General features: G+C 39.1%; 1 protein-coding gene across 1 annotated transcript in view; it reads left to right on the plus strand.

Annotated features, from left to right (window-relative positions):
* The window catches only part of WDR64 (WD repeat domain 64), a 156,033-nt gene that overhangs the window by 7,116 nt on the left and 134,837 nt on the right, over positions 1-14,080 (plus strand). The window lies entirely within an intron of this gene.

Genomic DNA, 14,080 nt, shown 5'->3' on the forward strand with positions numbered 1-14,080 from the left:
CATTAAGCCACGGATTGAAAGTAGGTAAAGCAGGTAGATGCTTAACTGTATTATTAATGTTGTGTTGTTGTTGCTGCTAGGTGCCATTGAGTTGCTTCCAACTCCTAGTGACCCTATGTACAACAAAACGAAACACTGCCTTGTCCTGCACCATTCTCACAATCGTTATGCTTGAGCCCGTCATTGCAGCCACTGTGTCAATCCATCTCATTGAGGGTCTTCCTCTTGTTTTGTTGACCATATTCCTAATGAGTAACTCTCAAATACTTTTAGACCAATTGAAGGATTATACATGCCATTAACAACAAATAAGATAAATGACCTTAATTACATTCTAATGTAATTTAGTGTTATCATACATAAATTTTCATGGTATGCAAAGTCTTAGTATAAGAGGAGGAAGAAGCTACTGTTGACCACCTCTTGCATTTCTGATCAGCACAGTACTGGCTCCTTAGGTAACATTCTGGTGCTCTTGAGAGAATACACATGGGCACACTTGATCACTAAGTGACCTATGGACTGTGGCAAAAGGAGGGAAGAAAGCCTCTGATCCTTGCTTAAATTTGCCGAAGACAGCACTCTATAGGTTTGTTTCTTTGTTTATAAACCAGATTCTTCCTAACCTAAAAGAATTTGTGGTGTCTTGCAAATTTAAAAATTATACACACCCAGAGTAATTAAAATGATTAAAAAAAAAAAAAAAACTCAGTGGATCTCTTTCAAAAATCAGCAGGTAGAGTAGACAAAAAAATAAGCAAGGATTTGACTAGTACTATTAATAAGCTGATATCCATTACCCATTGCCATTGACTCAGTTCCAACTCATAGTGACCCTATAGGACATAGTAGAACTGTCCCATAGGGTTTCTAAGGAGCAGCCGGTAAATTTGAACTGCCGACCTTTTCGCTAGCAGCAGAGCTCTTTACCAACTACACCACCAGGGCCCCAACAAGCTTGTCGTTATTGTTGTTAGGTGCCGTCGAGTTGGTTCTGACTCATAGCGACCCTATGCACAAAAGAACGAAACACTGCCCCATCCTGAGCCATCCTTACAATCGTTGTTATGCTTGAGCTCATTGTTGCAGCCACTGTGTCAATCCACCTCCTTGGGGGTCTTCCTCTTTTCTGCTGACTCTGTACTCTGCCAAGCATGATGTCCTTCTCCAGGGACTGATCCCTCCTGACAACATGTCTGAAGTATGCAAGACGCAGTCTCTCCATCCTTGCTCCTACGGAGCATTCTGCTTGTACTTCTTCTAAGACAGATTTGTTCGTTCTTTTGGCAGTCCATGGTATATTCAATATTCTTCGCCAACACCACAATTCAAAGGCGTCAATTCTTCTTCGGTCTTCCTTATTCATTGTCCAGCTTTCACATGCATATTGATGCGATTCAAAACACCATGGCTTGGGTCAGGCGCGCCTTAGTCTTCAAGGTGACATCTTTGCTCTTCAACACTTTGAAGAGGTCCTTTGCAGCAGATTTTGATTTCTTGGCTGCTGCTTCCATGGCTGTTGATTGTGGATCCAAGTAAAATGAAATCCTTGACAACTTCAGTCTTTTCTCCATTTATCATGATGTTGCTCATTGGTCCAGTTCTGAGGATTTTTGTTTTCTTTATGTTGAGGTGCAATCCATACTGAAGGCTGTGGTCTTTGACCTTCATCAGCAAGTGCTTTAAGTCCCCTTCACTTTCAGCAGGCAAGGTTGTGTCATCTGCATAACGCAGGTTGTTAATAAGTCTTCCTCCAATCCTGATGCCCCATTCTTCTTCATATAGTCTAGCTTCTCGTATTATATCTTGTAGATAGATATAAACAGAACTTTGAATCCAAGCCATAAGGAAAATGCATCTCTCTCAAATATATATGGGGCCATCACAAAGTTGACCAACCATGTTTTAGGCTGAAAAGAAAATTTGAATAAATTCCAATATAAAATTAGAAACTTCTTTTAAAAGATAGCTAAAATCCTCAAAACCAACCAAGTAAAAAACCATCTACTCAGAAATTTTGGCGGTGGGGGGTTGCAAACAAAAAATGATTCCGCTAAACTGTAAAGAATACATAATTCCCATGTGTTATGGATTGAATCGTGTCCTCCTGAAGCACGCATCTTAAATCCTAACCCCTTTGGGATACTTGTTGTAATCCCATTTGGGCATGAGTTTTCTTTGTAGTGTTAATGAGGCAGTATAAGTGTAGGGTGTGTTTTAAGTTGATCTGTTTTGAGATATAAAAGAGCAGATTAAGCAAGCAAGCAAAAGAAGCAGAGATGGGGGAAGAGAGATGCCAAGCCACATGAACATCACCCTGGAGCAGAAGCTCAGAGATAAGACCTTCCCCTAGAGCCAAAAGGGAGAGAAAGCTTTCCCCTAGAGCTGGCACCCTGAATTTGGACTTGCAGCCTCTGAAACAGTGAGAAAATAAATTTCTGTTTGTTAAAGTCACCCACTTGTGGTACTTCTGTTATAGCAGCACTAGATAACTAAGACACCATGTGATAAGAATTTTTCCAGAACTCAGGAAAAGATGAAAAGTTATTCAACTCATTTTCTGAGACTAAAATAACACTGAACTGAACAGAGGTAAAACATCAGGGAACTATCGGCCAGTCTTACTTACAAATGTAAATGTAAAACTCCTGAATAAAATTTTAAAAAGTTAAATCCAACAGTGCATTAAAAAAATCAGTTCTAAGAAGAATTTAGCCCAGAAAAGTACAGCTGATTCAGTATTAGAAAATCCAGTAACATATTTCATTAACAAGTCAGGGGAGAACAAATCATCTAATCTTAATCAGGGGTCATCAAACTAAGGCCCATAGGCCAAATCTGTTTGCGTACGTGAAGTTTATTGGAACACGGCCACACTCATTTGTTTGCATATTGTCTACAGTTGCTTCTGCACTGTAATGGCAGAGTTGAGTAGTTGTAACAGAGACCAAACAGCCCTCAAGTCTAAAATCTTTATCATCTGGCCCTTTTAGGAAAAAGTTTGCTGACTCCTGATCAAAACAAAATAAAATAAAATATTTAATAAATATTTGTTATTCACTTCTGCTTAAAAAGAGAAAAAAAAAATAACTTAGCAAAACAGGAATAATAGAAAATTCCCTTCACTCAATAAAGGGGACTTTATCAGCAATAACCTGTTGCCTTAGAGTGGATTTTGACTCAGAGATCCTATAGGACAGAGTAGAGTTGCCCTATAAAATTTCCAAGGCTGTAATCTTTGTGGAAGGAGACTGCCACACATCTTTCTCCCAAAAAGTGGTTGGTGGGTACAAACTGCCGACCTTTCAGTTAGCAGCCAAACACTTAACCACTGTGCCACCAGGGCCTTAAAACAAACAAACAAAGAAGAGGGGGGAGAGTCCATTCACAAGAGCAACAAATAGCAGAACATATCTTGGGATAAATCTGTTAAGGAATGTACAAGACCATAAAACTACTGAAGGAGCAAGAGGATATCTGGAAAATAACTGAGACTCAGTTTGTAAAGATCTGAGTTCTCCCAAAACTAACTTATAAATTTGATAGAATTTCAACAAGACAAGATTTTGGGAATTAAAGAGATGATTGTACAATCCTTCTAGAAAAGTAACATTATCAGCCATCAAAACTTATTTAGACCTAAGCTAATTTTTAAATGTGTAACTGTGAATGTAATGGATAAAAACATCAGTGAAACAAGAGGGTTCTGAATCAAAAATATATATATATGGGAATTTGGTATGTGTAGGAGGTACGATGAGTATTTTGTGATAGAAACATCACGTTACCCAAAGCAGGTCCTGCCTGGTGCAGCTTCTTGGCAGTAAAGACACACCAAGGTCAGGAAGGAGGAAGAGCTTTTATTACATGTGTTCAGGCAAAGCGCAAGGGAGTGTATACTTCAAATCAAGCTCCTCTAACAAAGGGAAGCAGAACCTTTTATACTGTCCTTCACAAGGAAGTACATACAAACATCATGGACTACATAGGTTATCATGGCACACAGCGGCAGTAAGACAATGGCATTTTTTCCCTTAGTATGTACAGAAAATGGAGCTTAGCTTACTTTAGGACACTTTTGAGGCCAGTAAACTGATTTGACTGGTTTTGGCTGATTTAAGGCAGAAGCTGAGTCACAGGTAGTGCTCAAGGTCTTGATGATAATGGACAGGAGAAGCGGGTCTCGATAGTGGCTGAGCAGCTGCTGGCTGCACTCGCTCTCAATCACATTTATTTATTTTCCATAAATCTTATTAAATGGACTCTGAGCATCTGTCTCACCATCCGTCTTAGTTGTCATTGTCAGTGTCAAGGTGAGAGACAGGGAAATGTGAACCACTTCATTCTCCAGAGTTGCTCAAGAATCTAAAAGCATCACATGGAGGTTCTATTGCCTAGAGCAACGTCTCCCTAGTTCTACCACTCAGGCCTTCCCCCATTGACATCTTGCCTTCAACCTGGTGGGGGTCATTGGTTCCTACTACTTGGGGAACACGGAGACTTCCATCCCCTTACAAGTACTGGGAATTGATCTCTTTCTCCAACCATCCTACCTTTCCCTCTCTCTGTCTCTCTCACTTTCTTCTCTTCTCTCTTCTACCGATCATCATTGTCTTCTTCCTTCCTTCTCCACCTCTCTCTCTTTCTTTTTCTCTCTCACTAATCTCTTCCAAATTGTTCTCCCTTTCTATCTAAATAACCAAATCCTACTGCATTTTAGAACCATTTCTATCTTTGGTGTTGATAATCTTTCCTTAGAATAACCTCCTCATTACTAATGAGAAAGTCCTAGATAGGCAATTCCAACTTCCCTGAAGCTAAAATATTTTGTCATATTGGGACAAGTTTTGTTTGTTAAACACCAAACTCTTTAAATTTCTCAGATAAGTGATTAAACGATATCTCTGTTCTTCACAGTTTTGATGGCTGAATCACTGAAGTTAACACACTTTTTGTTATACAAGGCAAGAATGATTCACTAGGCTTTCATAAAAACATATGACTCCCCCAGGAAGGAATACTGTTCCAAAGGAAGGGTTCTTGAAAAATGTTAAGAGGGGGAGAATATAGCCTTGACCCCTAATCTTGCATGTTGACAATATTTTAGCTTTCCCAGGTTATGTAACTTGAATATGCCCACTTACTGTAAAAATTCAAAGAAAATAAGATTTGAAATTAAAGTATCAGGAAAATAACTTTTTTTTTGCCTATCCATTTCCTAATGAAATGGCTTCTTTTCATTTTATTACTTATTTCACTTTCTTATGTCTCTGAAATTGTGCATTATCTTAGCATTGGCTAAGGCTTGCAACGGGAGAAAATGTGATGTTAGGACTCTTCCTTGTTCTGACTTCACATCCTCTTTTCTTCGTACAGCAGCCAGAAACACATTTCTTCAGCTGAAAAGAAAAAGGAAGAAGATACGGGATGAAACAGTGGAAATAAGATGAGGAGTGATTGAGATGTGTCAGACTGCTCTCATTCACGAGAGGATGAGCAGAATTTCCAGAGCCAAAACAAGAGCTAGAGTAGTATCGTCTCTCACCTGCATAACTGCTCTATAACCCTGTCCTGACAATAGAAGCAAATACTTTTTGAGCACTCTGTGCTAGGTAGCAGATACTGTGCTAAGTATTAACTCATGAATCTTCTTAACATTCGTATGAATTTGTTGTTGTTGTTGTGAGTTGCCATCTAAAAAAAAAAAAAATAGTCAGCTCCAGTTCATGGTGACTTTATGTATAACAGAACAGAAGGTTACCTAGTCTCGTGCCATCTTTGTGATCATTGGTATGTTTGAGTCCATTGTTGTGGCTAGATTTTATAGGTGAAGAAACTGAGGCTTAACAAGGTTAGTGGCAGAGTCAGAATTTGAGTCTGGGTTAACTATTTCCAAGTGCAAGCTCTAAATTACTGTGTTATATTGCCCTCTTGATGACCCCTGTAATCCAGATACAAGAAGAGTTTCTCCATGTATTAGAGTTTCTCCATGATTCCTTGGGACACAGGAGATAGCAACCTAACTCAAACAAGCTTAAGAAAAAAGAAATTTCTGGTTCATATACCTAGGAAGGTAGAACTGGCTTAGGAGAAGCCTGAGTGGCCCAGGGACTCATCAAACAGTAGGGATCTCCCTCTCTTTCTCTCTGGCTGTCTCTCCCTCTTCCCATCGATTCTGCTTACTTCTTTATGTGTTAGCTTCATTCTTTCCCACTTCAAACAGCCTTCTCTACCTGATGCTAAATATGTATGAAGACAATTCCAACTTCCCATTATCCTGGTTTAGTAAATGGATATTACCTAAGTACTGTCTGCATATTAATTCAAAGGAAGACTCTGACTGGCTCTGCTTAAGCTACATGCCCAAGCTGAGCTAATCACTGCACTAGGAAAATGGGACAAGGTGGTTAGCCATGTCTGGATCATAGTTCCTGAGTAAGGGATGGAGCATTCCCCAAAGGAAAAATGGAATACAGGCACCAGAAGAGACATGGGGCAAGTAGAAAGTAAAGTTACCCATGTGTGTGTGTGTGTCAGTGGTTATATACACACGACATATGTACATACACGTAGTATACCATATTTAGGCTGAGTAATTTTTCTCAGATTATTCTGGGAAAAAAAGCAATCAATTTTTCTCAGATTATTCTGGGAAAAAAAGAATCCATGGAACTAACGGAATATCAAGAATGGTCCTAAAGGGCAGAACATAAAATTAGCAGGGATAGAGGGGAAGGTTATACCAAGTATATGGTGTGACCTTGAAAACCAAAGACAAAGCAGGCTATAGCATAGATGGTTTAACTATTCCTTTTACAATGCTGGAAACACTGGTGGCGTAGTAATTAAGAGCTATGGCTCCTAACCAAAAGGTTGATAGTTCGAATCCACCATCTGCTCCTTGGAAACTCTATGGGGCAGTTCTACTCTGTCCTATAGGGTCATTATGAGTCAGACTCAACAGCAGCGGGTTTTTGGTTTGTTACAATACTGACTAATTTGGAATACTGCACAGTTACGCCCATTAAGTACACAGGATGAGGCATTAATGAAACTATAACTAATAAATAACTCAACATGAAAGTGATTAGATTCCAATATATCCTATGTCTTTCCAATATTCTTATAAATATTTCAGATTGTTTGTAGAAATTTGACAACCATTTTCACAAACTTCTGGTGAGTACTATTAAAGCCCTGGGTACCTACGGATCAGTAGGAAGGTTCTACTCTGCAGCATATTTCTAAAGCGTGTTCATTTTTGCAAAAAAATGAAAAGTGAAAACCTTATTTTCACTTATATGAAAAATGAAAACTTGAAGACAAACTGTAAAAATGTATAATCTAGGTAAAGATGGAAGCGATAAGGGATTACTGGAGTACAAGTCACCATAAGGTTCATGAATCAAAGATAATAAATTCTGATTGCCAAGTTACTACTTTTTTTTTTCTTTTTAGACAAGCCATTTCCTTCCATACAAATGTTTTACCAGAGCTTACGCTATAAACTTACACTATAAATATCCAAAATTCCTGGCCAATTCTCCAAGATTTCTTGGAGTTTTAGTTCCAGGTTTTTGAGAGCTTTTCAGCTTGGTTAACTGAATTTTACACAGTGTATTCTGTTTTTCTGGAATTATTATGAGCCATCGTTTGTGCTGCTAAAATTTGAGTGCAGTTTTACTCAGAATACAGAATATAGCAGTTCAGAGTAACCCTGGAAAGGATATTATTGAGGATGGGTGACAAGTACAGTAAATAACGGTCAGGCCAGTATTTAGGTATGCCCTTTTGCTGGCTGGTTCCAGTAAACGCAGCAGCATTAAGAAGCCATTTGAAAAATGATTGAGAAATTTTGAACCTATCGTTAGCCAAGGTATAACTTTACAATACTTCATAAAGGCTTTGATAAGAAAGACCATTATCCCTGAGGTTCAACCCTTAGACACCGTAGACCTGCACATGCAAATGGTTAAGTTTTTGACTAATAGCTGAAAGGTTGGCAGTTCGAACCCACCCGGAGGCACCTTCGAAGACAGACCTGGCGATCTGCTTCCAAAAGATCACAGCCTTGAAAGCCCTGTAGAGCACGTTCTACCTTGTACACATGGGGTCTATTACAATAACTAACTGAAACAAGAACTTTTTATATTGATTACATGTTGAAATGATAATATTTTGGGTATATGGGTTAAAAATTGTATTATTAAAATTAATTTCACCTATTTATTTTTACTTCTTTAATGTGCATATTAGAAAATTTAAAGCAAGTATGTGGCTTGCATTGTATTTCTATTGGACAGCACAGAAAATGTCAACATAGAGAGAACAGAAATTCTTCCTGATGAGCAAAGACTGATCTTTGCTGGAAAACAATTGAAATATGGACAGACCTTCTCTGATCACATCTGACGGAAGGAGTCCAGCTTTGTATCTTCAGGATCATACCAGGAAGAGGAAAAAGACATTTGGCGTCGTTCTTAACACAAGCGTAACAGAGAGCAGGTTAAGCTTAGCGTGTTTAAATGTCAGATCAAAGACACTGACAAAATTTGTCACTGTGGTTGGAAGTGCCCATCTGAAAAATGTGAAGTCAAAGTCCTTATGACCAACTAGTTTGACAGACAGGTGAAATTTGCAGGCCCATCCCTTAAATGTGGGCAGGAGTACAAATGGAGGCCCATACACCGCACATCTAAATATTTAAAGTTATAAATCAAGCTAATTGTTAAATAAAATATGCTGTATCCTTCAGTTTTGACAAATATATTTTAACGCTATCCTGGATGGCCGGTGAGAATTTTAATTTCTTGGGCGCCTTGTAGCTTCACGTGGAAACATGGAGATAAGGGCAGAGCTGGCCCTAGCCTACCTCCCCTGTTTTTCCACTACTAGCTCCGTCCCACATCATGGAGTCATGTGTGCACACATGTGGCAACCTCAGACCACTGAATATTTCATACATGTTGTTGTTAAGTGCTGTAGAATCAATTTTGACTCATAGCGACCCCATGCGACACAGCAGAACTGCCCCATAGGGTTTTCTAGGCTGTAATTTTTTTTTAATCTTTACAGGGTATGTTGCTAGGTCTTTCTCTCGTGGAGCCTCTGGGTGAGTTTGAACTGCCAACGTCGGCTAGCAGCCAAGCACCTAACCGTTGTACCACCAGGGCTCATACGTGACGGTTATATGGTTGAATTTCTAATGCAAGAGTTTGGGACTACTATAAATATGAAAATGTGAATACACAAACTGATTCATGTCAATATCAAATAATTTATGCATTCAGGAAATTACAGCAGTCTGTTCACATTCTATCACATGCTTAGAGCCAGCAAACTTGTGCCCTAAAAATGTTCCCAAAATGCCAAGACATGAGACTCAGTACTCTGTCGTAAATCTTTTCACGTGGAATTCTACATTAACTGAGAATTGGGCTCCTGAATGCAATGAAATACTAATCGAAAGTAAATCCTGGTGTGTTTTTTTTTTTAATGTGTAGATGAGGAAATAGATCCTCCTTCCCTCCCTCATCTCCCCCCTCCCTTTCTCTCTCTCTCTCTTTCCCTTCCGTTTGTTTAGAACATCATAATCTCCTTCCACTTGGAAAATGGCTTATTTTCTTGCAAACGTTTCCCTCTCATGGTCTCTTTTAATCTTTGCAATAGCCCCCATGGTGTGGATTATGAAGGATAATGTTATTGCAACAAGAAAGATGAGGAAAATAAAACACAGAAAGGTTAATTGACTTATGTAAAACCACAGAGGAAATCGGTTTTTTGTCCTAGAGCTGAGATTTTTTTTCTTTCTCCACCAGTAATCTCATATGACCTTATCCTGCCTCTTAGAGCCCTTGGATTCTATAAATTATATGCAAGTTTAGTGGAAAAAAGGATGACCAGCCTTTAGCACACTCATGAATATGAAGCTTCTCTTGACGTCTGAGAAAGTCGTACAAGAAGGTTCTGCTTTGATTGCTCTGTCGTTTCTATCACAAAATATCTGTACTAATGCTCCAAAGAGGTATTTCTATTTCAAGCTGTGTGACCTAACTTTTCTGGGCTTCAGATTCATCACCCGTAAAATGGAAATTCAGTGCTGGAAGACCAACCTCATTCCAGTGTGGATTACCTGGATTTATGAGATAATATTTAAGAGAACTTGATTCATTATTTTATACTCAGGCACGGATATACAAATCTAATTCTGAACAGAGATCTCTTTGTTGTTACAGTGCCACAAACCGTTGTACTTTTGTTCCCTTTAGGCTTTAGATGCAAATGCCCTTGGAGAATTTGAGATTTATGAAATAATGAAACCTTTGAACTCAACTAAAAATCATCTAAACTGGCCCCTTCAATCTGTATGGAAAAAGTTATATGTAAAGAGGTCCAAGTCATGTGTTTAGCTTAAGTCCAAAAAGCTAGTCAGTGGAAGAGTCTGGCTCAGACACTCCCTGCTTTTCCTGTAATACCATATTAGTCTATGTTTCCAATGGGAAATCCATAAACAGATTTTTCCCCCAGGAGTACACTGCAAATTAATCCAAAGGACCGTGTCTTAGTTAGCTAGCGCTGCTATAACAGTTGGTGGCTTTAACAAACAGAAACTTATTTTCACACAGTTCAGGAGTCTGGGAATCTGAATTCAGGGTGCTGGCTCTAGGGGAGGCTTTCTCTCTCTGTTGGCTCTGGGGGAAGGTCCTTGTCTCTTTGGGCTTCTGCTCCCGGGTGATCTTCATGTGACTTGGCATCTGTCTTCCCTCATCTTTGCTGCTTAGCTTGCTTGTTTAATCTCTTTCATATTTCAAGAAAGATTGACTCAAAATACACCCTACACTAATCCTGCCTCATTAATATAATAAAGACATCTATTCCCAAATGAGACTATAACCACAGGTGTAAAACCACAACCTGTTGTCCTTGAGTTGATTCTAACTCTTAGTGACCCTATAGGACAGAGTAGAACTGCCCCAGAGGGTTTCCAAGGCGGTAAATCTTTAGGGAAGTAGACGGCCACATCTTTCTCCTGTGGAGTGGCTGGTGGGTTGGAACTGGCGACCTTTAAGTTAGCAGCTAAGTGCTTAATCACTCTGCTGCCAGGGCTCCACCACAGGCATAAAACCAAAAAAACCAAGCCCATTGCCCTGGAGTTGATTCCGACTCATAGCAACCCTACCGGACAGAGTAGAACTGCCCCATAGAGTTTCCAGGGAGCACCTGGTGGATTCAAACTGCCAACCTTTTTGTTAGCAGCCAAACCTTAACCACTACGCCACCAGGGTTTCCACCACAGGCATATAGTAGGAATACAACCCATATTTGGGGGAACAGGAAAACCCTGGTGGCGTAGTGGTTAAGTGCTATGGCTGCTAACCAAAGGGTCGACAGTTCGAATCTGTCTGGTGCTCCTTGGAAACTCTACGGGGTGGTTCTACTCTGTCCTATAGAGTCGCTATGAGTCGGAATCCACTCGACGGCACTGGGTTTGGTTTTGGTTATTTTGGGGGGACACAATTCAATCCATAATAGATAGGATTGCAACAGCATATCTAATGCCTGTAATTGTGTTCCCAAAAAAGATGAATTTAAAGTGAATTATTACAAATCTAAAATTATATTTGTTCACTTCACAAAAAAATTGAAGACAGGCTAAAAAGTTATTTGCATGCAGGTTTTTATTTTCTTCTCTGCTTTCATTTTTCCAAATTTTCCACAACAAACGTGTGTTCCTTACATAATCAGAAAATAAAAATGGCATTTGAAAAACGAACTAAATAGAGAACAAACACTTTAACTTATCTAAAAGAATATCCATACTCTAATATATCATTAATAGTCATAAAATACACCAAACATGTCAAATGTACAATTGCTAGACTGAAATTTAAAATATTGAAAGGGAAATTTGAGTTTCTTGAGGCTACAATGTACCACTGGAAAAGGAGGTATTTTCTGCTCTTTAAAGGCTGTATTTGCTTATAACATTTCTTTTCAAAATGTAGAGCTTTAGTTGTTTCTTCTGAAGGAATTTAACTGGTATAATCTCTGCTTTAAAATTTTTCTCAAGGAATTTTGGTAGTTTGACGTTTTTACTATCATTTGAAAGTTATGTATGGTAAGCCTTGTGTTATTTACATGTAAAAGTAGCAAAAGCTCTCACTTCCATAAGAGCAGATGTCCGACATGGTGGCATGTAGCTACATGTAGATGGGACTACATGGGACACTCATAATAAAGTGCATGGCTGACAAATTGTCTGGGCAGGCAGCAAAGGCACCCAGGGGACAGTTTCGAACTAGCAACGAGGACACCTGTTTCCTGTACTGTCACTCACAAAATTGGAAACAGTAATTACTCAATGTTGACACTTATTGAGCTCCTTTCTGGCACTTGGTACAGTCTAAGTACTTGATACTCATTCCCTCATTTAATCCTTACAACAAGGCATAAGGAAGAGGTTACTGGTGATTATCCTTATTTTACAGATGAAGAAAACAGACATAGAGAAACTAAGGAACCTGTCTGAGGTCATGTGACTAGTGAGCCCTAGAACCAGGATCTGGACACACCCAGGTCCTAAAACACCCCACACAGCCTCACAGATAACACTGCTCCTCATGCTTTTCCTACACCTGTTCCCAGACGCATTACTATCACCACCAAAATTTACCTAAATTACAAACAAGGTTAAATGAGTGTAAATTGCTCTTTGAATATAAGTGTCACAAACTATGGACATTAAATTAGATGATAGCACATAAGGTGTGGAGTTCTCTCACCCCTGAGAAACATTGGAATTCATTAGCATAGAAATAAAGAATCATCATTCCCATTGTCATTTCACCTTATTATCTAAAAATTATTTTAGATATTATCTGAGATTACATTGATTACTAATATTTAATCATTTTTGTTGTATTTTGTACAATGTAATTTAGGCTGTACTGAGTTGTGTTTATAAAATGAGGGTGTGGTAAGAAGAATTCTTAAGATGCCTCTCCCAAGATTCCCATCCTGTGGTTATTCAAATACTAATTTAGGTATTGCTCTTTTTTTTTTTTTTCTGAAGGAAACCCTGGTGGAGAAAGTGGTTAAGTGCTATGGCTGCTAACCAAAAGGTCACGGGCACTCCCTGGAAACTCCATGGAGCAGTTCTACTCTGTCATAAAGAGTCGTTATGAATCAACAGCAATTTTTTTTTTTTTTATGAAGGACTTTGCAGATGTAATTAAGATTACTAATCAGCTGATCTTAAAATAGAGAGATTACCCTGGATTATCTGGGTGGGCCAACTGTAACCACATGAGTCTTTAAAAACAGGAGAGGATGACAGAACAGTGATTCCAAACGTGAAAAGGATTCGAAGCTCCATTGCTGGCTCTGTGATGTAGAAGCCCATGTACTAGGACTGGAGAAAGACCTGTAGGAGCCACGGGTGGCCCGCAGCTGACAGCTAGCAAAGAAAGAGGAACCTCAGACCAACAATCTAAATGAGCTTGGCTGTAGATTTTTTTCTAAAGTCTCCGTTAAGGAACACGTCTCTACCAATACCTTGATTTTAGCCCAGGGAGACCCATGTTGGATTCCTAGCCTGTGAGATAATAAGTGGGTATTGTTTTAAGTCATTATGTTTGTGATCACTTGTTTTGGAAGCAATAGAAAACTAGTAACACCAGTTGCTGTCAAGTTGATTCTGACTCCTGGTGACCCCATGTGGACCAGAGTAGAAGTGTGCTCCGTAAAGCTTTCAATGGCTGATTTTCCAGAAGCAGGTCACCAGGACTTTCTTATGAAGGACCCCTGGGTGGACTTGAACTTCCGATCTTCCAATTATGGGCCAAGCACATTAGCCGTTTGCACCACCCAAAAACTAACACAGAGGGGAAAATGGCAAAGTTCAAAAAAAGTGTCTACTATGACAAGTAGTAAATAACAACAAGTAGTTATAAGAGGAATCCAAATGCAGCAATAATGTTATGAGGGACAACTGGAGAGGAAGCCTGAAGCAGAGAAAAGCAAGCAAAAGGCTAAAGATTATTATCTACTATTGACTTTGGAGGGTTGACTTATTTGTTGT

The sequence above is a fragment of the Loxodonta africana genome, chromosome 25 (assembly GCF_030014295.1).
Source record: "Loxodonta africana isolate mLoxAfr1 chromosome 25, mLoxAfr1.hap2, whole genome shotgun sequence".
Taxonomy (NCBI): Eukaryota; Metazoa; Chordata; class Mammalia; order Proboscidea; family Elephantidae; genus Loxodonta; species Loxodonta africana.